General features: G+C 50.4%; 1 protein-coding gene across 2 annotated transcripts in view; it reads right to left on the bottom strand.

Annotated features, from left to right (window-relative positions):
* The window catches only part of LOC129385711 (uncharacterized), a 105,429-nt gene that overhangs the window by 57,643 nt on the left and 26,627 nt on the right, over positions 1-21,159 (bottom strand). The gene's annotated exons all lie outside the window — the stretch shown is intronic.

The following is a 21,159-nucleotide window of genomic DNA, read 5'->3' as shown; positions in this document are numbered from 1 at the left end:
ATGCTGAAAGGACGTCAGAGAGGAAAACGCGACCGCGGTCGCTCAGTAATTCTCGAGGTGCTCCATGGCGTAAAATCAGGTTATGAAGGATAAAACTGGCGACGTCTTTTGCTGTGGCAGATGCTAGGGCTGATGTTTCAGCGTACCGCGTGAGGTGGTCGATAGCAACAATAACCCAGCGGTTGCCGCTTGGAGTGTTGGGAAGCGGACCGTATAAGTCAATGCCGACGCGGTCGAACGCGCGCGCGGGGCATGGTAAAGGTTGCAAGGGGCCGGTGGCATGTTGAGGTGGCGTCTTGCGACGTTGGCATATGTGGCATGACCGGACATACTGGCGAACGAAACGGTACATACCGCGCCAGTAGTACCGAAGCTGCAGGCGAGAGTATGTCTTTAATACACCAGCGTGGCCGCATTGTGGGTCGTCGTGGAACGTGGCGCAGATGTCGGAGCGGAGGTGTCGGGGTATAACAAGCAACCATTTACGGCCGCTGGAATTGTAGTTGCGGCGGTACAGCAGGTTATCCCGAATGATGAAGTGCGTGGCTTGGCGACGAAGCGTCCGAGAGATCGGTGCTGGCGACTGGCTGGACAGGAAGTCAATAAGCGAAGAGATCCATGGGTCTTTGCGCTGCTCTGATGGCATGTCGGAAATGTTGAGGGCGAAGGCACCGCAGGTAGAAATAGACGAGTGGACAGGGCCAGAGGGCAGGGGTGACCGGGATAGAGCGTCTGCGTCTGAATGCTTTCGGCCTGAGCGATAAACAACGCGGATGTCGTACTCTTGTAGGCGCAATGCCCAACGGGCAAGCCGACCAGTTGGATCTTTTAGTGAAGATAACCAGCATAGGGCATGATGATCTGTCACGATGTCAAATGGACGCCCGTACACATAAGGACGAAATTTGCCGATAGCCCAAATGATGGCCAGACATTCCTTCTCAGTAACTGAGTAGTTCGCCTCGGCTTTGGTAAGGGTGCGGCTGGCATACGCGACGACGTACTCTTCGAAGCCATCCTTGCGTTGTGCAAGAACAGCGCCGAGCCCGACACCACTAGCGTCCGTATGGATCTCAGTTGGAGCAGAGGGATCGAAGTGTCGCAGTACTGGAGGCGAGGTGAGAACGCGTCGTAGTTCTTGGAATGCGTCGTCGCACGCCGAGGACCAGGCTGATAGGTCAGAACGGCCGGTGAGAAGCTGCGTCAAGGGGGCAATGACAGAGGCAAAGTTACGGACAAAGCGTCGGAAATAGGAGCACAGGCCGATGAAGCTGCGAAGCTCTTTCATGGTGGTTGGTTTAGGGAACTCGGATACGGCGCTAAGTTTTGTGGGGTCCGGAAGGATACCGTCTTTTGAAACTACATGACCGAGAATAGTAAGTGTACGAGCGCCGAAGTGGCATTTCTTCAAATTTAGTTGCAGTCCTGCAGTGGAGAGGCACGCAAGTACCTGCTCGAGGCGGTTGAGGTGCGACGCAAAGTCGGTGGAAAAAACAACAATATCATCTAAATAACAGAGGCACGTTTTCCACTTCAGCCCTCGAAGAATGGTGTCCATCATTCGCTCGAAAGTGGCAGGCGCGTTGCAGAGGCCGAACGGCATGACAGTGAACTCATATAGCCCATCAGGCGTTACGAAGACTGTCTTTTGACGATCGGCCTCTGCCATTGGCACTTGCCAGTACCCGGAGCGCAAATCGAGCGACGAGAAGAATTCCGCTCCCTGCAGACAGTCCAAGGCACCGTCGATGCGCGGCAGAGGATAGACATCTTTGCGCGTTATTCGGTTAAGGCGGCGATAGTCGACGCAGAACCGAATGGAGCCATCTTTTTTTTTTAACGAGGACAACCGGAGATGCCCAGGGACTGTTAGAGGGCTGGATGATGCCACGCTCCAGCATGTCGTCAACGTGCTGGTCGATGATACGGCGTTCAGCAGCCGACACACGATAGGGACGCTGGCGCAATGGTGTTTGCCGACCGGTGTCGATACGGTGAACGACTGCGGACGCTCGACCCAAGGATGGTTGGTCAATGTCAAATGAGGAACGAAAACGTTGGAGGAGTTTGATGGTTTCTGTTTGCTGCGCAGGTGTGAGTTCTGCGTCGACGGCGCGAGCGAAGACGTCTACAGGGGCATCAGTCGCGGCACGATTAGTGACGGAACAAATCGGAAGTGATGCCGTGTCGCCAAACATGGTGGCCGGGAGAACGCTATCGAAAGCTTCAGCGGTACCCAGGCACTCGCCGCGGAGTAGGGATGATGGGCAGGCGGACGGATTGCACACGTAAAGCGCAGCAGAACCGTCGCAAAAAGTGACGACAGCAAACGGAAGTAGAAAGTTCCGGCGGCGCGCACAAGTGGCCGACGGTGTAAACAGAACAGATGAGTTCGCAGCAGAGTTACATGACACAGGAACCAGAGCGGCGGAGAAAGGTGCGATATCGATGTCAGAGGCGGCCAGCACACCAGCACCATGCCCACTGCCCAGTGCCTTCAGTACAATATATATATATATATATATATATATATATATATATATATATATATATATATATATATATATATATAGTAGTGGGTAACATGCATGTGGCGCTGTGCGGACTGCCACCGCTGCGGCGCGAGACCCGAGCTCGGGCTGCTGATGCGAACAGCTAGGACTCGCGATCAAGAGCCACTTGCGATCCCGCATACGAGCTGCAATAAACCCCCTTTCATTTGGTGGAGCTGCGGGGTAGACCTCGGAAACTGGAACTCCGAAGCCGGACGCTACCGACTGCAACGACCATGCCTGACGAAACCACCCAGGAAGATGCACCACAGCCTCCGGCGGTCATCGTTTCCGGTGTGTTGCGCCAGCGTGATCCTGCCATCTTTAGCGGCACCGATGATCATGACGTGGAGGATTGGTTGTCTTCTTATGAACGGGTGAGCCAGCATAACAAGTGGGACGACGTCACCAAGTTGCACAACGTGCTGTTTCACTTAACCGGCGTCGCGAACCTCTGGTTCCGAAACCACGAACACGATTTCGCCACATGGAGCACATTCAAAACAAGTTTCGCAGAAGTGTTCGGGCGCCCCGCTGTGCGCAAGCTTCGCGCAGAACAACGCCTACGTGGGCGTGCGCAACATCACGGTGAAACTTTCACAAGTTACATCGAAGATGTTATTGACCTGTGTAAGCGCGTGAATCCGTCAATGTCAGAACAGGACAAGATAAAACACATTATGAAAGGCATTGATGAGGACGCCTTTCAGATGTTGTTAGCGAAGGATCCGCGTACCGTGGCCGAAGTTATCAATTTGTGCCAAAGTTTTGACGAGCTACGGAAACAACGCATCTTAGCTCGGCGCCCACCGCCTACGGAAGATTCGTTAGCCGCATTAATTATTGGCGACAACCACACAACTTTGCTGACGCAAATAAAAGAATTTGTGCGAGAGGAGGTCGCACGACAGCTCTCGATTTTGCCGACCACGGAGAAGCCTTCTCAATGTTTGGCTCCAGCGCTCCGACAGATAATTCAAGAGCAAGTGACCGAGGCTCTTCCACCTCCGTGTCAGCCGGCTCCCGTGGCCGCGCCTCTGACGTATGCTGAAGCCGTTGCACGGGCGCCTCGTCTACAGGGATTCTCTCCTCCGCCTTCAGCGCCTCGCCCGCCGGTGTTCTATCCTCCGCCTTCGCCTCGCCAGCCGGTGGATCTCTTTTTCAGTGCACAGCAGCGGGGGCCACATCCTTGGCGCACTGCTGACAACCGCCCAATATGCTATGCCTGCGGTACCCCGGGTCTTGTTGTGCGCTTGTGCCGCCGGCGCTTGCCGGCCTTCGTGGGCACCCCGCGATGACCCAGCTCCGACTTCCGACCTTTCCGTCTGCCTCAGCGACCACCACCGGAAGTCTACGCTGCTGATGACATACCGGCACCGCAGTCACAGCTCTACGGCACTCGTCGCTCGCCTTCCCCTCGTCGGCGCTCACTCTCACCCATGCGTCGTAGACCCAGTGCCAGTACTACTGAGGCGGAAAACTGATTTCCGCAGTTCCTGAGGCACGAACTGCGTCATCGTCGGAACATCAAAGTCCTCGTTTTCCCCCCGCTAACGTTATTGAAGTGTCCGTTGATGGCATCAAATGCCTTGCGCTCGTCGATACAGGTGCTGCTGTATCCGTGATTAGTGAGAAGCTTTGTCGTGCATTGCGGAAAGTGACCATGAAACCTTCGGTTCCATTGCTTAGAACAGCCAGTGCACAACAAGTTCAGCCAGTCGCTATGTGCACTGCCAGGGTGCTGATTCGAGACATATTGTATTCCATTGATTTCTTTGTGCTAACTTGTTGCTCCCACGATGTCATTCTCGGTTGGGATTTTCTGTCGCGCCATCATGCCGTCATTGACTGTGCACGTGCTGAGGTTCAGTCCTCCGTTCTGTGCGATTTGCCATGTCACGACTTTCAAGTTCAGGATCTTAGCAGGATCTGTGTAGCTTCGGATACTGACCTTCCTCCTCACAGTGCTGTATTTGTCCCTCTTTCATGTGCATCGCTTGCCGAAGCGACGGTCATGTTTACACCCGCTGCCGTCTTCATTCGCCGCCAACCTATATTGTTCCCTTTCGCCCTCATCACGGTTCACCATGGTGCTGCAGAAATACTGATTTCAAACCCAAATTCATACACTTTGGCTTTGCACTGTGGCGAGACTATTGGTACCGTCGAGTCTGTCGCCATTGACGCTATTGTGCATTTCCCTATGGCCGACGACGTAGATACTGCCAACGTAGCAGCACTGACACCCCATGTGCCATCTAACCGAGTACCACCGGATGTTTTTTGTCGCTCCATTGCGGATGACCTCGAGCCGACACAACGTGAGCGACTAATTACTCTTTTAAATGACTTTCACGCCTCTTTTGATTGGAACAAAGCATCACTAGGCCGCACAAGTACCGTCTCTCACCACATTGATACGGGACATCACGCACCATTACGCCAGCGTCCATACCGCGTGTCATCCACCGAGCGTCGTGTGATCGCCGAGCAAGTTGAAGACATGCTTGACCGTGGTGTTATCAAGCCATCCTGCAGCCCTTGGTCATCGCCCGTAGTACTCATTAAGAAAAAAGATGGCTCGATTCGTTTCTGTGTGGACTATCGACGCCTCAACAAGATTACACGAAAAGATGTCTATCCTCTACCGCGCATAGATGACGCCATGGATTGTCTACATGGTGCTGAATTCTTTTCTTCTTTGGACTAGCGATCGGGCTATTGGCAAGTGCCAGTGGATAAATCCGACCGCTCGAAAACAGCTTTCATTACGCCTGATGGCCTGTATGAGTTTACAGTAATGCCATTCGGCCTCTGCAATGCGCCCGCGACATTCGAAAGAATGATGGACAATATTCTGCGCGGCCTCAAATGGAAGACGTGCCTGTGTTATTTAGACGATGTGGTAGTTTTCTCCCCTGATTTCACCACTCACCTCTCTCGTCTACGCGAAGTCCTTATTTGCCTTGCCACCGCCGGCCTTCAACTTAACTTGAAAAAGTGCCGCTTCGGCGCCCGCCAGCTGACCATACTTGGCCATGTAGTTTCCAAAGACGGCGTCCTTCCCGACCCTGACAAACTTCGCGCTGTCGCCGAATTTCCGCGGCCGACTACACTGAAAGAGCTCCGAAGTTTTATCGGCCTTTGCTCTTATTTTCGACGCTTTGTGCGCAATTTTGCTTGCATCATCGCTCCCCTGACGAAGCTCCTGGCTGGCCCCGGTGACCTTCGCCATTGGACTCCGGCATGTGACCAAGCCTTCCCCACTTTGCGTCGTCTGCTTACCTCACCGCCTGTTCTACGCCACTATGACCCGACTGCACCGACCGAAGTTCATACGGACGCCAGTGGCGTTGGTCTTGGAGCCGTCCTTGCGCAACGCAAGCCTGGCTTTCCGGAATATGTGGTTGCGTATGCGAGTCGTGCCCTCACGAAGGCAGAAACCAATTATTCTGTCACAGAGAAAGAATGCTTGGCTATAGTTTGGGCGTTAAACAAATTTCGCCCTTACTTGTATGGCCATCCGTTCGATGTTGTGACAGACCACCACGCGCTCTGCTGGCTTGCGTCACTGAAAGACCCGTCAGGCCGTCTTGGACGTTGGGCTCTTCGGCTCCAAGAATTTGACATTCGCGTCATCTATCGATCCGGGCGCCAACATTCTGATGCCGATGCACTCTCCCGATCGCCCATGCGATCCGACGAAACGCCACACTCACCCATAGAGTGCCCGGTTGCTACGCTTGCTGTTACCGACATGCCGTCTGAACAGAGGAAAGATCCCTGGATTGTGTCTCTCGTTGACATTCTTCACAGTTCTTCGACGGCTACATGCCCTCGAGCCCTTCGTCGCCAAGCCACCCATTTCGTGCTACGGGACGCCATCTTGTACCGCCGAAACTATCAGCCGGACGGTCGCAAATGGCTGCTAGTCATCCCTCGCCATTTGCGCTCCGACATATGCACGTATTTCCACGCCGACCCACAACAAGCTCATGCTGGCGTCCTGAAAACCTACGAGCGGCTCCGCCAGCGCTACTACTGGAGCGGCATGTATTCTTATGTCCGCAAATACATTCGGTCATGTGTAGCCTGTCAGCGACGCAAGACATCTCCTCATACGACAGGCCCTCTGCAACCTTTACCGTGTCCTGCACGTCCTTTTGATCGGATTGGCATTGACCTTTATGGGCCTCTTCCATCCGCTGCTAAAGGAAATCGTTGGATAATTGTCGCAGTAGACCACCTCACAAGATATGCCGAAACTGCTGCACTTGCTTCGGCTGCTGCTCGCGACGTCGCCGCATTCATGTTACGGCATTTCATCTTACGGCATGGCGCACCGCGAGAGCTGCTCAGCGATCGAGGCCGTGTCTTCTTGTCCGAAGTTATTAATGAGCTACTCGCCGCTTGCCGCACTATTCACCGCACCACTACGGCGTATCACCCACAGACTAACGGTCTAACGGAACGGTTCAACCGCACTCTTGGTGACATGCTCACCATGTATGTTGCGTCTGATCATTCCAATTGGGACGATGTCCTCCCGTTTGTGACGTACGCGTATAACACCGCCGTTCAGGCTACCACAGGCTTCTCCCCATTTTTCCTTCTTTATGGACGTGAACCATCCACTACCCTCGACACCATGCTACCATATCATCCGGATGCCTCTGAATTCACCCCTCTTTCCGAAGTTGCTCGCCATGCTGAAGAGTGCCGCCAACTGGCTCGCTCGTTCACGTCGGATACCCAAGGAATCCACAAAGATCGCCACGACAACGGGCAGCCCACACAGTCCTTCGCCGTGGACTCTCACGTCTGGCTTCAGCTGCCCTTCCAATCTCCAGGCCTTAGCCCAAAGCTCGCTCCGAAATATCAGGGTCCGTACCGGATCGTCGCGTGTACATCGCCGGTGAATTATGTGGTCGAACCGGTGACGCCATCTTCGGACAAACGCCGCCGTGGCCGCGAGACGGTTCACATCAGCCGCCTGAAGCCGTACCACGACCCCCTTATCGTGTCATCACCTTAGGTCGCCAGGATGGCTCCTCTTCACCGCGGGGGCAATTGTAGTGGGTAACATGCATGTGGCGCTGTGCGGACTGCCACCGCTGCGGCGCGAGACCCGAGCTCGGGCTGCTGATGCGAACAGCTAGGACTCGCGATCAAGAGCCATTTGCGATCCCGCATGCGAGCTGCAATAAACCCCCTTTCATTATATATATATATATATATATATATATATAATGAGGCAGAGTACGCCGTGCGTTCAATGAGCAGAGTGTATTTGACTGACGTTTCGGCTGGTAGACCAGCCTTTGTCAAGGCGAGACTTCAGCTGAATTCGACGAAATGGCGCTTCGGCCACCGGCAGTGCACAGAGCTCGGTCCCCTCACCGGCTTGTCCGGTGTTTGTTCCGATCCGGAGAAAGTTCGCGCACTCAAGTATTTTCCTTTGCCCACCAGCGCAACCAAAGTTCGAAGCTTTGTAGGCCTCTGGTCCTGCTTCCACAGATTCGTGAGAGCTTTTGCTGACCTCGCACGCCCTCTAACAGAACTTCTTCAGAAAGACGCGACTTTTGCCTGGGGTCTCGACCAAGCCATTGCATTGGCTGAGCTCACGACGTGACCCACGTCGCCACCGATTCTCGGCCAGTTCGACGTGTCCGTCACAACTGAAGTTCGCATTGACGCCAGCGGTCACGGTATCGGCACTGCTCTGGCACAACAACATCATGATTGCCACCGTGTCATTGCGCATGCTAGCCGTCTTCTGTCACCAGCCGAACAAAATATCTCAATCACCGAACGTGAGTGCCTCGCCCTCATTTGGGCATTTGGTGAATTTCGCGCCCAGCTCTATGGACGGCATTTCAGGGTTATCACCGATCACCACGCACAATGCTGGCTTTCGTCTCTAAAAGATCCAGCAGGACGTCTCGGTCAGTGGGCTTGACGGTTCTAGGAGTCTCTTACACTGTGATCTCTCAGACAGGCCGAATCTATGAGGAAGCTGGCTCCTTGTCACGTATGCAGTAGAACGACCACAGTAGCGTGAGACAAGCGAGTCAACTTGCGTGCACGCACTTGCCGCGTTTGATGACATCGCCAATGAGCAACGACCCGACCTTTACCTGAGAGACATCATTCTCAGCCTGACGGACTGCTCACTTACGCCTCTTCGCTTATGTTTGTGCTTCAAAATGGCATATTGTACTATTACAACATCCACCCTTATGGCCCTGAACTGCTACTGGTCAGTCCCCAACATATGCGTGAGACTGCACTGGCACGGTTGAATGATGTCCCGACCGCTGGTGATCTGGGAGTCTCAAAACATATGATAGTGTTCGGCGTCGTTTCTGTTGGCCCAGTATTTATTGTCCCATTTGCGTGACGTTGCCTCCCAAAAATCATGTCAGCACCGCGAGAAACCAGCAGCCCTACCAGCTGGCCGTCTTCAGCCCATTGAAATATCATCTGCGTCATTCTTTCGGATCGGTCTTCATCTCCTTAGCCCTTTTCCTCTATCGCTTAGTGGGAACACGCGGATAGCAGTTGCTACGGACAATACCACCAGGTATGCGACACGCGGGCTCTCCCTACCGGTTGGACAGCCGACGTCGCTGTCTTCTTTCTCGACGCTGTGGTACATCACCACGGCGCTCCCCGACAACACCTTACCGACCGGGACCGCTACTTTCTCTCACTGGTTCTCCAGGACATCTTGCACACCTTCGCTACGAAGTACAAATTTGCAAATGGCGTGTAATCCTCAGACAACGACCTCACAGAGCAGCTCAATAGACCTTCACAGAAATGCTCGGTATGTGCGTCCCTACCAGCCACCGTGACTGGGATACCACACTGCCTTTCGTCACGTTCGCCTACATTACGCTCCGCCATTATTCTTCTGGTTCTTGTCCATTTTTTTTTTCTGTTCTGTCGACGAGACCCTATACTAACGTTTCACACTATTATCCCAGCCGTTCTAGATACAACGCCAGCATATGCTCGAGATGCCATATCTAAAGCTACCGAGGCACGCGAGGTCGCACGCCTGCGTCTGATCACTTCCCAAGAAAACCAACGACGCAAATAATGAGCTCGTCACCGCAATGCCCCCATTAACTTTGGTGACATCGTGCTTCTTTGGAAACCAGCACGGCGAGTTGGACTTTGTGGGAAGCTCATTTCGTCCTACTTAGGCGCTTACCGTGTCTTTCGTCAAGTGACAGACGTGACCTACGACTTACAAATTATCGATACCTCCACACCACGATCCTCATCTTATATCGTTCACTTCCCTCGAATGAAACGGTATCACTCAAACCTACCAAGCGCATGCTGCGCCTTCGCCACGCGGGGTCATGCTACGAAGCACTGCATTAGCGAACGAAAATGAGAGGACCGACCAAGACGACGGTCGCCGATACTCGTGCGCACGAGCTCCATCTTGTATGCTGTCGTCTGCCCGTTGTATTTATGTTGTAAATATTGCCACATGATGTGGCACAGCAAGGGGACTGAAGAGGAAGAGAACGAGGTTCGTCTCGGCATCGCGCGTCAACGGTTAGGTTTCGTGAAGTACAAACGCCTGGATCCCCATTCAGCGTGTATACTTCAGCAGGCTATATGCTACAAATTGGTGGAGCTTGCTGGGTACGCCCAACTTATGCAGGAGGCCCCACTGGGCAGCAAGAACCTCGCACAATTGGAGTTGACTCCAGTTCACCGCACAAGCCGGCGAATACTAGGCCTCGCCCCAGAATTTGGAAACCTCCAGGAAAAAGTGATGGCTACGAAAACTGCGACTTCTACGAAAAGGGTGACACCGACTTAGCTAACGCTGCTGAACCCCCAAGTGCCGACGGCTTTTCATGGCGACATATTTGAAGACGTGGAAGACTGGCTGGCGGAGTTCGAGCGCGTGGCTGCGTTTAACGAGTGGGACAACAACGCCAAACTCCGGAACATCTACTTCTGCCTCCAGGATGGTGCTCACACTTGGTTTGTGAACCGTGAAAGTGCCCTGTCATCCTGGCCTGAATTCCAGTGCAAGCTACTGGAGACTTACTCCAACCCCGATCGCGGGGAAAAAGCGGAGCGAGCCCTTCAGTCACGCGTCCAAAAGCCCAACGAGAGCGTCACGATGTACGTGGAGGACATGACGCGTCTCTTTCAGCGTGCTGATCCGAGCACGTCAAAAGAGAAGAAGGTACGTCATCTGATGAGAGGCGTAAAGGAGGAGCTCTTTGGCGGTCTTGTTCGGAATAAGCCCTAGACTGTCGCGGAGTTCCTCGCCGAAGCCACCGCAATGGATAAGACGCCTCAGTAACGGTCGAACATGTACAACCGACAAGTAAATTCCGCCTGCACTCCGGATACACCGGTAGGCTTCGGGTGCGACGTCGCCTTGCTTTGCGAGCTGATTCGCTCGATGGTTCGCGACGAGCTGCAGAAGCAGCAAAGTAGGTCGCCACCGCCAGTCAGCTCCCTCGCCAGCATCGTGCGCAACGAAGTACAGCAGGCACTGCAGGCATCTCTTTCCAGCAGTGAAGCGCCACCACTGCCAAGTGAGTCTCGGCGGAAGACTTACGCAGAAACATTACTGAGCCCCGCCCAAGCTTTCGCACCTACTTATGTTGCGCCGCCAGTCGCGTTGCAATCGGCGCAAGCCGCTCCGAAAACTCCGCTATCGTAATTCAACGACCGCCGAACGCCCGCGAGGAAATCAGAGGTTTGACGAGCACCCGACCGACGACCGCTGTGCTACCACTGCGGCGAAGCTGGTCATGTGTATCGGGAGTGCCCCTATCGACGACTCGGCCGGCGGGGTTTTTCCATCGATTCGCCTCGACCTAGGTTTGGCTAGAGGCCTCCCGACATCGCAGAATTCATCGAGCAGCAGCGCAGGCCGGGCACATCGCAGTGGCAGTCACGCTCACCCTCACCGCGGCGATATTTCCCTGCTCGTGATACCACCTCGAGGACGACGCAAGGGAGATCACCAAGTCCACGCCAGGAAAACTGACGTCAGCGACCTTCCGAGGCGGGGCCGCTGATACTCGACGCGCTGGAGACCTCGTATCATGCCGACCGCAGAACAACGAAAACACGACTACGCCAGAACGAGTTCCCGCCAACAAGATTTCACTGGACATACCTGTGTTGATCGACGGCAGAAAAATGAGTGCACTTCTAGATAACGGCGCCGATTACTGCAATCTTAGTGGCAAACTGGCGAGGGTTCTGAAAAAAGTTACGTTGCTCTGGAACGGGGCACTAGTTCGCACGACAGGTGGCCACTTCGTCACACCACTTGACTTATGCACGGCGAGAATAGAAATTCGCGGTGCTGCTTTTCTACCTACTTGTCTGGTTTTACGCGAGTGTTCCCGTGATTTAATTCTTGGGACGGACTTTCTGAGGGAATATGGTGTCATTATAGACCTCCGCGAGCGCTGCATCACTTTCTCGACGCAAACGGCAACAACACAGACCGACGCTGTCGGACACAGATCCGCACCTCGCGTTTCGGACGACAGCATCACGATACCGCCGCGTGCGAGTGTTATGGTTCCGGTCAAGTCCGATGAGTTACAAGAAGGTGAAGCCATTGTAGAAGGCAGCATTTGTATGTTGCTGACCCAAGGTATTTGTTTAGCGCGAAGCCTTGTGGAACTTCGTGATAGCCAGACAGCGGTCCTCGTTACCAACTTTACCTTTGAGCGTCGGCACATTTTTCGTGGCACTGCCGTCGCCTACGCCGAACCATCAACAGACATCGTCTAGTGCTTTGCTTCTGAAGTGGACACAGACGACGGTTCGCTCAGAGACATCGATATAGACTCCGAGCTTACGGACAACCAAAAGAGCGCACTGCAGGAACTTCTGAACAAATTCCGCGTGTGCTTAGCTCGGTCTACTAGGGTGGGCCAAACGCCGATCACGAAGCACCGAATAACGACATCCGCCGACGCACTCCCCATCAAACAACAGCCTTATCGTATCTCGCCGAAAGAACGTGAGACAATTCAAGCCCAAGTCAAGGAGATGCTAGATTATTGTGTCATTCAGCCTTCGCACAGTCCGTGGTCGTCCCCGATCGTTCCGGTCAAGACAAAAGACGGAACACTTCGTTTCTGTTTTGAGTATCGACGCCTCAATGATGTTACCAAGAAGGATGTGTACCCACTACCACGTATCGATGACTCTTTAGACAGGTTGTGGCGAGCTAAGTATTTCTCGTCTCTCGATCTAAGGAGCGGTTACTGGCAAATTAAGGTAGGTGAACGAGACCACGAAAAAAACTGCTTTCGTCACTCCAGATGGCCTTTACGAATTCAGGGCACTTCCTTTCGGGCTCTGTTCGGCATCAGCAACTTTCCAGCGAATGATGGACACCGTTCTCGCTGGTCTGAACTGGCAAACCTGCCTCGTCTACCTCGACGACGTGGTTGTTTTTTCGGCGACATTTGACGACCACCTGAAACGACTACGGCAAGTTCTCGAAGCCATCCGATCGGCTAACCTCACCCTTAAGCCTCAGAAGTGTCACTTCGGCTACAAGGAGCTTATGTTTCCGGGACATGTGGTCAGCGCGGAAGGCGTTAGCCCCAATCTCGCGAAAACTGCCGCTTTAGCCACGTTTCCAACACCGACCGACAAGAAAGGTGTCCGACGCTTCCTGGGCCTTTGCACATACTACCATCGTTCCATCGAAAATTTTTCGAAGATGGCGGAGCCGCTGACTCGCCTCACGAGGGACGATGTATCGTTCGTCTGGGCCTCAGAGCAAGAGACTGCTTTCACTGAGCTTCGACAGCGTCTGGTGTCAGCACCAGTTCTGGCCCGCTTTGACGAGGAGGCAGACACGGAAGTTCATACAGATGCCAGTAACGTTGGTCTTGGGGCGGTGCTTGTACAACGGCAGGACGGTATTGAAAGAGTGATTGTCTACGCAAGTCGCACACTATCGGGTGCAGTGACCACCTACACCACTACGAAAAAAGAGTGTCTTGCCGTCGTATGGGCGCTGCCCAAATTTCGACCTTACCTCTACGGCCGCCCATTCAAAGTTGTAACCGATCATCACTCGTTGGCTTGCAAATTTGCGGGACCCCTCTGGACGACTGGCACGATGGAGTCTACGTTTCCAGGAGTACGACGTGACCATCGTGTACAAGTCGGGCCACATACACGAAGACGCTGACGCACTCTCGCGCGCCCCTATCGACACTACCGACCAAGACATTGAGGACGACGGCGTTTTCCTTGGTACCGTAAGCGTTACTGATTTGTCCACACGGCAGCGCGCAGACGACTCACTATGACCTATATTCGAACACCTACAAGGACGAAACCCATAAATACCCCGGCACATCGCTCGAGGATTGTCATCTTTTTGTTTACGACATGGCGTCTTTTATAAGAACTCCGCTGCCACCAACAAGACATAACTTTTGGCCGTTCCAGTAGACCTCCGTGCCGAAGTTTTATTCGCCTGTCATGACGAGCCTCCGTCTGGCCATTTGGGTTTTACGCGAACGCTTGATAGAGTGCGCAAACCCTACTACTGGCCGAAACTTGCCGAGTGTGTTAGGCGGTACGTCCAAGCCTGCCGTGAATTCCAGCGCCGAAAGTCCCCGGCTGTGAAGCCTGCGGGATTGCTGAATCAGATTGACCCACCTGCAAACCTTTCGATCAAGTCGGCATGGATCTTCTGGGCCCGTTTCCAGTGTCATCTTCTGGCAACAGGTGGAGAATCGTCGCCACAGACTATTTAACGCGGTATGCTGAGACAAAGGCGTTGCCTCGAGTCACAGCTTCAGAGGTTGCCCAGTTTTTCATACAGAGCATCATCCTACGACATGGCGCCCCATGGCACGTCATCACAGACCGAGGTAAAGCCTTTACAGCGCAGCTCATTGAAGACGTTTTTCAACTAAGCTGCACAACCCATCGAAGGACAAATGCCTATCATCCCCAAACAAACAGCTTGACCGAACGACTGAACAAAACGATGACTGACATGCTGTCTATGTACGTAGACGTACAGCACAAGACGTGGGACAAGATACTCCCATACGTAACGTTTGCCTATAATACTGCTATGCAAGAAACAACACGCTTCACGCCGTTTTACCTCGTTTAGGGCCGTGAAGTGCAGGCTATGTTAGAAGCAATGCTGCCATGCGACAACATCGCTCACCTCGATCTCGCCCAAGATGCCGAACTCTTCGTGCTGCGCGCGGAAGAAGCCCGTCAGCTTGCGCGAGTGCACATAAAGAAACAACAGAGCATCGATGCGACCGTTACAATCTCCGCCATCGACAAGTCGAGTTCCAACTTGGCGATCAAGTTCTGGTCTGGACTCCCGTGCACCAAAAAGGACTGTCCGAGAAGCTTTTGAGTTGCTACTTCGGACCTTACAAAGTGTTGCAGCGAATTAGTGACGTGAATTACGAAGTCCTTCCTGACGGAAGCCAGCCTCCCCGACGTCGACAACCGCAATCTGAGATTGTGCATGTTGTGCGGTTGAAACCGTACCATAGCCCCTAAAATTCGTCGTTTTCAGCCGCTTAGGTTAGTTTTTGTTGTTGCTCGTCCCTCAGTGTCTTGTGACTATTTCGCACACCACAGTGATTCTGACTATAGCCTATGTGTTCGTCCTAGGCCATCTCGGCGCTCTCACGTCAAGCGTATGTATGTTTCATGCTTTTATTATTATTTTTGTATTGAAGAGGGGGTAGTGCCACATGGTGTGGCACAGCAAGGGGACTGAAGAGGAAGAGAACGAGGTTCGTCTCGGCATCGCGCGTGAACGGTTAGGTTTTGTGAAGTACAAACGCCTGGATCCCCATTAAGCGTGTAAACTTCAGCAGGGTATACGCGACAATATTTTTGTCAAGCGTCATTTCTCCTTGTGCGAATATATATATTTATATATATATATATATACATGTGTGTGTGTGTGTGTGTGTGTGTGTTTGCTCACTCAATATGCGTGTGTATTGAGTGAGTACAATATTAGCTCACTGACTACGAAAGGTCTTCATTTAGCTATTGCAGAACGCGTTGAAATGTGGGCAACCTGCTTTAAATCACGAGTCCAGAACCTCAAATAAGCGTGACCTAATGCTCACGGAACTATAACACCTGTACCAACTGCCAGAACGCAGCATTGTTGTGTTCAAGAGTTTTCAATCGCTCACTTAGTTTTATAATGTCATATGACCGCAGCAACAGGATCCTTCGACATCTACTGCGTAGTGGTGTTTCAGAGTCGCGCATCGCATCGTAACTGACTTCGCATCTGCTGCCAGCCACGTTCCAACCTCGAGGCCTCAGCGCAAAGACTTCGCCGAAATATCACTTTTGGAACCTGACAATCCAGTGTGCACCATATGTGAACTACGTGGTCGAACCTGTGACGCTATCTTCGGACAAGCGCTGCCGTGGCCGCGAGACCGTTCACGTAAGCCACCGCAAGCGGTCCCATGACCCCCTTATCGCTTGATCACCTTAGGTCGCCAGGACGGCTCATCTTCGCCGTGGGAGCAATTGTAGTGGGGAATATGTATGTAGTGCTATGAACACTGCCATTACTTCGGCGCTAGACCGGAGCTCAAGGTCCTTATGCCAAGAACTATGACTGGTCATACAGAGCTACTTGCAATTACTCGGACAAACTTCAATAAATCCCCGGTTCAATATATATATACATATATGATATATATATATATATATATATATATATATATATATATATATATATATATATATATATATATATATATATATATATATATACGTTACATTACATTACATACATTAACACTATTACAAAGCTTCGATCACCTCGAAATTACGCACTTGCCAGGAAAATTACAGGATACATTACAAAGCTGCTATATGAAATCATACATTGTATACATATATATATGTATATACATATATATATATATATATATATTTATATATATATATATATATATATATATATATATATATATATATATATATATATATATATATATATACGGGATGTCGTAAATTAGTTGATATTTTCTGTCCTAAGTTTTAGGCAAATCTCTCATGCCAGTTCATTCATTGTGCTGACTCCTTCATCTGAAATTTTCAGCTTCCCACTCTCTTTTCCTGTTGCCACCATATTCAATCACTGAAGTTTTCCATGCTCTGTAGATCTCATAAATTTTCTTCATTCCGCAGGTTTGTCACAACCACTACACGTACATCCATTTAACTTTATCCTGACTGCATATTTCTCATTGTAAATACTGCAACGAGGCATTGAAATACTAATTTTGTCCACACTAAAGAACTGTGCAATACTTTAACTTGTCATGTTCTTTCTTTGTCACCTGCTGAATTGACCACAGGTCTTGAATTTCATGTTTTGTTTTTGTTTTATTTCTTTTGCTAAATATGTATTCTACACTCCATTCCTGCAGTAGCCCTTCGGTGCTACACTATGTTGAAATAAATAAAAGAAATGAATTTCAATCTGCTGGCTATGCCAATTCCAATGCAGCCAAATTAGCATTAAAAACGTATCACACACAAATCATAAAATACCTATATAAACAGAGGCAGAAGTTGCTGTGCAAAAGCTAAATTTACACCACAACCAACTGGCATGCCCGCCCGACAAGCGCCGCACCACAGTTATGTACACACCAAGTAATGCTAGATTACTATGGTGTCGACACCAGGTGCCACTATACCATCCTGGTCGCCACACCAGGTGACAATAGACAACTCTGATGTGCATGCCAGGTAGCAGCAGACTGTGCTGGTATTTACACTAGGAAACACCGGAATACACTAAACCAGTCGGGTTCATTCCTCAATTGGGTGCATCTTAAAACTACACAGACAGACGTACAGGCACAGAAAGAGCATTCAAAGCAAGCATTGGAGACAACCTAATCTATGCAATTTTTGTTGATCATATGAAGCCTGCAGAACGATTTTGCAGCAGTGCACATTATTCTAGTGACTGCCTCAAAGAACATTGTTCTACAGTTTCTTCGGAATTGTAGTTGGGCGTTTTATGTTATCAGTCTGGAACCTTTTTTAGTATCGTATTCTCTCTTATTGTGCCAAATGTGTGGTTGTTATTTTTACACATTGCACATAACAAATTCAATTCGAAAAATTTCCAGTTCGCCCCTTCATGCTATTGGTCTCCCAACTCCCGCTGAGAGGATGCCTGTGGTGCTTCGCACATGCTGATGGGCATGCAGCTTACCAGAGCCAGTAAGGTATAGTAGTACGTACATTTCTAGCATGCTCTATGATCACAGCAGTGTTCTAAAGTTGAACTCAATAATAATTATTATGGGGTGGAGACTAGAAATGGTGGGAGCGAAAGCTGCAGTGAAGCAGCTTGTGCAGCCCCACTTTCTACACAGGGTAAAAAAGCAGTGAAATCTCATTCTGAACAAAGACCAACATGAAACAGTGAAATCTTAACAAAAACATTATTACTATAAACACATTTATCAGGGTATCCCAGGTAATAATTGGGCAGCACGAAATACGTGAATAAATGTTAGAAAAGTACTTGTTCACGGACGTTTATATTATCAAAAATGGGACTTCCGCGACGCACTTTCGTAAATCAATGAATCCCGTCACATCATGAACCCTCATCATCACTGTGTCACTACCATGCAATAAGCAGCCTATTATGTTCCCGCAATGGCATACATTCACCCATTGTACTCTCGCTATGCGTCCCACCATCCACCCAGTACACCAAGCATTCATCCAGCATGTACATCATTCACCGACAATTCGGTTCAGACAAGTAACCCAGTATGTATCCCACCATCTGCCCAGCATATTAATTATTCAGCCGCCATTTACACAGATAACCCAGCATGTAACCCACCATCCACCCAGCACACCCGTCATTCACTTAGTCTGCACACCATTGAGACAAGTCACCCAGCACGTATCCCCCCAGTACATACCACCGTGTACCACAGCACCCACTATCCACCCAGTATACCGCGACGAATTCGATAATACCCATCATCTTTTCCATCATGCTGTCACAAAAATGCACATAATCAAAACGTGCGCTGCGTATCACCGAAGCCAGCCACCTCTATCCCGCAACAGCTTCGACGGAGGGAGGTAGCGCATACGCTACGCACAGCCGACGCGATCAACGGTGACTAGAAACATCTATAGGACACTCGAATAGAGACGCGAGAGAGGGCGCGTGCCAAAACACCTTCTCAGACCTGGACACACGGCGAGCATAGCGAGAAGGAAGAGCGACAGGCCTAACATGAGCCAGCGGATCAGTCACCTCCGTCAACAAAGACATATCTGTGGTCACGGCAGAAATCGTAAGAAATGCCTAGAAGATTCCGAGTTTTTGTTCATGCTATGGGAGCACGACTCCGTCAGAAAGTTCCACAACCACTGGCGGTGGCTATAATGAGCCGTGCTGGAATCAGAGATGGTCAAAGCTAAGACCGCACTAGTGAAGAGATCTGCCGTGTAGACCGGCAGTCTGATTCCCCGAAAAGCTGGCCCACGAGTTTCTCCAGCATCTGCATTTACGCAAGAAGCTCCTTCTTCGAGATTTACCTCATGTTACGCCGAGGACATCTGGCTCAAGACCAGCACTGGTGAATACGAGCGGACACTTGTAACTCATCTTCGTTTTGTACTGTACGTGTTGAACTCTTAGTGCTTTTCGTTCAATAATAACATGATACCGTTAGGGGCCCGTGTCGCATAAAATAGGGCGTCGGCGTCCGGCGTCCCGCGTGCAGCATCAGACATCGCTCTGGCAAAAAGAATTTTGAACCGCACGTACTGAACCACGCGGGCCTTCCATGTGGCGCGAGGAAAATACTGGGCTAATTGAATTTCTCAAACTACAATACGTAGAATAGTCGTAAACTACGACATAAACACAACGTACGGATATGATAGCGATATGATTGCTCAGATTACCTAGCTCATACCAGACCACTGTTTATTAAACATGCAATATCTCCCATTCACCAGCTAGTGTCATTTACCATTCTTCGCGCCTTGAATACTATGAGCTTACCTCGAGCTAAGTTCATAATCCAACTCTCATCCGTGACTCAAACGCACACTCATACAAGCACAAGACGCAAAGAGAAATGGCATCTACCTGGACTTCGCACATCGTATGGCTCCCAAATGTTGCATTTTCTGGTTCCGAACACCCTTCACACAAACAAATGGTACACACAAAATATGAAGCTAAACGAAAAAATAATTGTCCAGGAATTTATCGAGCATGGGGTGGGTTCAAACGCAAATTAGGCTTATAGGTTTATAGTTTTTTGCCATTGTATAAAAAGAAATACTGCTATGTATTGTGCATGAACTTCATGTATTATATCATAGTGTTGAATTGAAATTATGTTTTAATCCTTCTGGTTCTGCTATAACGCTGTGTTATGCTTTTTGTTACTTCTCAGTGCATTGTATATTTGAATTTTACTTTGTCTTGCATTAAGTGTAATTGTAATTCTGCATTGTGTATGGTTTCTTGATTCATGCATGTCAAATTGTACTTTTTCCCTTCGCAGCTGCCATTTTCGCAGCTGCCGTTTATTTCCATGGCCTTTTTCTATCAGAGAAACAAATGAATCTTGAATCTTGAATCTTGGATTGTACTTTGAATATACGGGAAAACCTAATTCGGTTTGGAGGTAACTGACACACAAACCCCTTTTAACGCGGTAGCGTTTTCGAGCTTGCTGTTTGAGGTCTGTCTTAGTAGTAGTGGCGAGGTCTCCTCGGTTAGTTTCACACGATCAAAAAAGCAACCACAAAGCTCGCCTTCGTACTTTGCGTTCGTCGCCAGCATTTCCCTGGGGACATGACGGTTACATAAGCTGCAGTTTTGGGTAGCGCGAGATGCAGTCAGGGATCTTTGAATGCTATCTTGTTCCACTGTTAAAGCGAGGTTTAAGCTTCCTCCAAATTTTTTCACAAAATTTTGTTAACACCTACCTGAATTGTATTGTGATGTGTCTAGCCAAAGTGTTCAACTTTGAACGTAACTGCTATATTTGAAGAGTATATTTTGTTGAGTTTTGAAACTCTGGGCTCTGACTTCGTCTTCGGACCACAACCGGGGTTCGCTGGCGCACTAGAGGTCCTTTCATTATTTGCCCGTGCTTTCATAGGGTTACTTTCGGAGGCTAACCCAGATTTTGAATTTGTTCCGGCGTTCGCACCTCGTTCACAGGGTGTGTGAAACATGCCCTGCACATTTTGTATCATGCCCAGCATAAAAATTATGATGGGTTATGCTGCAATTTTTATTTTAGTGTGGTATCCACTCCACTAAAATGGTCATTTGTCTATAGGCTGGCGAGCCATTGTGGTGGGCATTGTTCTGATTAACTAGACAAGCACTAATGCCTCAAAAAGTGAGAGTGAGTTTGATTGGTGTGATAGCTCTGCGGTGGCACACTTGGCGGGTTTCTCGACATTCCCTGATGACTGGATTCGGTTTGTGCGCAACGCAATAAGGTTTAAACGTACTGGGCAAACATCTAGTATTTTACAA

This window comes from Dermacentor andersoni, chromosome 7 (genome assembly GCF_023375885.2).
Source record: "Dermacentor andersoni chromosome 7, qqDerAnde1_hic_scaffold, whole genome shotgun sequence".
Taxonomy (NCBI): Eukaryota; Metazoa; Arthropoda; class Arachnida; order Ixodida; family Ixodidae; genus Dermacentor; species Dermacentor andersoni.
This window is presented reverse-complemented; position numbering and strand designations above follow the sequence as displayed.